Source organism: Morus notabilis, unplaced genomic scaffold, assembly GCF_000414095.1.
Source record: "Morus notabilis unplaced genomic scaffold, ASM41409v2 Scaffold451, whole genome shotgun sequence".
Taxonomy (NCBI): Eukaryota; Viridiplantae; Streptophyta; class Magnoliopsida; order Rosales; family Moraceae; genus Morus; species Morus notabilis.
In genome coordinates, this window is record NW_010361080.1 from 791,626 (window position 1) to 795,298 (window position 3,673).

The window sequence follows — 3,673 nt, forward strand, 5'->3', positions numbered from 1 at the left end:
TTTACTTTTTTTTTTACTTTTTATTTGTTATTTTTTTCCGTCTTTCCTCTTCAAAGAGAAAAGAGTTCTGTTATTACATTACGTGGATACACTTTTTTACGGGAAACAACATAGACATAGTGGTTGTACAAGGAGATACTACACATAAGAAAATATTGTCTTGGGCAAGTCACATATTGCGCACTTACCATTTGTTTTATTATTTTAAAAATTTTATTTATGCTGGTCTTTTTTTTTCATTTCATATAATGGTTGAAGGGTTAAAATTGGTGAGGTTTATTAATCCTTTTCGAAATCCGAAGAAGTTCCCATGGAACCTCTGGATACTCTGTCAACTGGTTAATCAATTACTTCTTTGTTGGAATGCTAACAAGAAGATTACTTGATTTTCTTTTATTATACCCATACCTCTTTTTCTTTCATTGATTTGATTCTTTTTTTCAATGGATATCGGAATTCATATTAAAAAAGATAAGAAATCTAGGAATTAGAATCGTAAGAGTAAGAGCTGTCTTTCGATTATTTCAAATTGATTGGAATCAACACAAATCAAATAAATCAAATAGAAATAGATGAAGCAAAGAAATAGGATTGGGACATGACACTATGTACATTCTATATGGAATTTATATCTATATAATGTCAATTGATATATATTAAATTAACCTGTATCGTCATACAGCAAACTTTATACAGTACAATAATAATACTAGTATGGTAGAAAAATCGTTTTCTACCATACTATCTAGTATCTCATAGAATACTGCTGATTCTAGTTCGATGATTTCATTTAAAACGTGAAATTTGAATCCTTTTTATTTTATTTCTTCTCTTCAATCATTGATAAAAACTAAAAAGTCACAAGTTTAATTTAAATTAATCACTTTGACTTACTGTTTTTACGTATATTATAAGTAAAAAAGCAGTAGGAATTAGAATGAACAGTGCAGTAGCAATAAATGCGAGAATATTTACTTCCATAATTTCATCCTTTCGTTTTTCTTTAATTCGCAATAACTCGGGATTTAATCCCATAGAGATAATAAATCTTTTGTCTATAAATTCAATGAGATGAATTACATCGAGATATAATCGAATCGGATCAATATCATGAATAACAATATCTGACAAATTGATTCATCGTCAAGAATTGAATAATATAACATAGGAAGATCTTTTATCCATATCGAATTCCAAAGTCAATTTTGATACAATCAAAAACCCCTTTACTTTAACTTTGATTTATATTTTTCATTCTTTTCCACCCTTTCTTTCTATAAACTAGCGCCCTCCTTGTACAATCATTTGATGAAGTATCATCTAACCGCTTTTACACTTATCATTGGTTCCAAACAAAGCCAAACAATAGAAATTAAAAAAATAAAAAGATAAAAAGAAAAGGGATTCCTGTTGGCAATGAAATTCTACTCTTTGTACTTTCTTTCACAGAACAGAAAAATGGAAGATGAATTGCTGTATTTTTTTATTGGATTTGGATCCATCGGGACTGACGGGGCTCGAACCCGCAGCTTCCGCCTTGACAGGGCGGTGCTCTGACCAATTGAACTACAATCCCAAGGAAATAACATAATAAAATAAGGTGTACAGTATACATATTCTTATGTTTTTATTCAAATACTTTCGATATGGATATGAACTTTAGCAAGAGAGGCAGTGATTACTAATAATCTTGTCGTTATTTCCAAATTAATTGGATAGTCAATCTTTCAATGAAAAAGGTCTTTTTTTTCTTTACTCTTTTCATTAGACTTTACACTTCCAGATCTTGATATGAATATAGATCATTAGCAAGATCAAAACTTGTTGGAAAAAAGAAAAATAAATAGAGTAATAGCGATAGGGATAAAGATATATCAATATCAGAGATTTTGACTGGGATCGAGCATTTCTGGAGAACAACAAATGGCTTATATCATTTCATGGTGGATCGGCGAATTATTGGGCCGAGCTGGATTTGAACCAGCGTAGACATATTGCCAACGAATTTACAGTCCGCCCCCATTAACCGCTCGGGCATCGACCCGGGAAGAATCAATCCAGGCTTAGTGATAATCCACGATCAACTTCCTTTCGTAGTACCCTACCCCCAGGGGAAGTCGAATCCCCGCTGCCTCCTTGAAAGAGAGATGTCCTGAACCGGTAGACGATGGGGGCATACTTGCCCAACCGTCATCATACTATGATCATAGTATGAATAGTTTTTTGAAATTGTCAATATAATGGAATCGTATGACTCAACGCGAAGGATCTTTCTGTCTTTCACGATTATAGAGAATTCTTTGATTATTTATATTCCTGAATCGTTCATTCTAATCGACATTTTATAATTCCATAAATAAATCTATTTTCTTTTTTTCTTTAAATTTAGAATTTAAATAATATTATTAATAATTTCAATAATTATTAATAATGTTAATATTATTTTATTTAATAAATCTTTTTTTTTTTTTCTTTTTTTTCTAAGAATTTGGTTTGGGGGGCAAGCTGAATCGCTTTATTAATGATTCGATGAAATAGTTTGGATCTAGGTTGAATTGGTAGGTACCTGTATCAATCAAATGAATTTCGTTATGATGGCAATTAGAATCTGTCTTGAAACAATTCCTTGCATTGATTGATATTTATGAAATCAAATATCACTAAACCCCCTTTTTTTTTACTTATACTTACAATTTTTTACTTATACTTACAAGTATATCCTATACTCATTATGTAAATCAAATTTATCGTTCCTGAATGAACCACTATACGTTTAAGATATATTATAACGTATACGATGTATTTATATACATATAATATGTATATAGACTAAACACATAGTGATTAGTGGCTTATTCAGGAATTGAATCAAATATGCCCTTTTAACTCAGTGGTAGAGTAACGCCATGGTAAGGCGTAAGTCATCGGTTCAAATCCGATAAGGGGCTTTGTTTTTTTCATAAAACTAGCACGGTAGTATTCATATTTGAAGGGAGAATAGAGATTTTATTAATATTTTTCTTTTTTTTAATAAATAAGTAAGAAACCATATTAATTCATTATACTATTAATTATACTATTTATTATAGTATAGTAATTATAGTTATAAGGTTGAACATTTGCTATTATGTTTATAATAATCATATATTATATTTTAATATTATAATGAATAGTATTAAGTTTATACTGAAAAATAATAAGTTGTCTACTTAAATTTTATGGTTCGAATCTTTAGTATTCTATTATTTATTACCTGTGTCTACTATTTAGGCAGAATACCGTCACCCATTCTTACTAAGAAACTGAAAGAAACGGAAGAAAGGGGGGAAAGTGAGGAAGAAAGAGATGTAGAAAAAACTTCAGAAACGAAGGGGACTAAACAGGAACAAGAGGGATCCACCGAAGAAGATCCTTCTCCTTCCCTTTTTTCGGAAGAAAAGGAGGATCCGGAAAAAATCGATTTTAAAGAGACACGATATAAAAATAAACCCGTTTATGAAACTTATTATCTGGATGTGGATCGGAATCAAGAAAATTCGAAGTTAGAAATATTTAAAGAAAAAAAAGAACTCCTCTGGTTTGAAAAACCTCTTGTGACTATTCTTTTCGACTATAAACGCTGGAATCGTCCATTTCGTTATATCAAAAACGATAAATTTGAAAATGCTGTAAA

At 30.3% G+C, this 3,673-nt stretch overlaps 1 non-coding gene across 1 annotated transcript; it reads left to right on the forward strand.

Moving 5' to 3' along the window:
* The first annotated feature begins 2,876 nt into the window (after positions 1-2,876).
* Positions 2,877-2,948, forward strand: TRNAT-GGU. The gene has a single exon. It is a non-coding gene; the product is annotated as a tRNA-Thr (tRNA).
* The last annotated feature ends 725 nt before the right edge of the window (positions 2,949-3,673 follow it).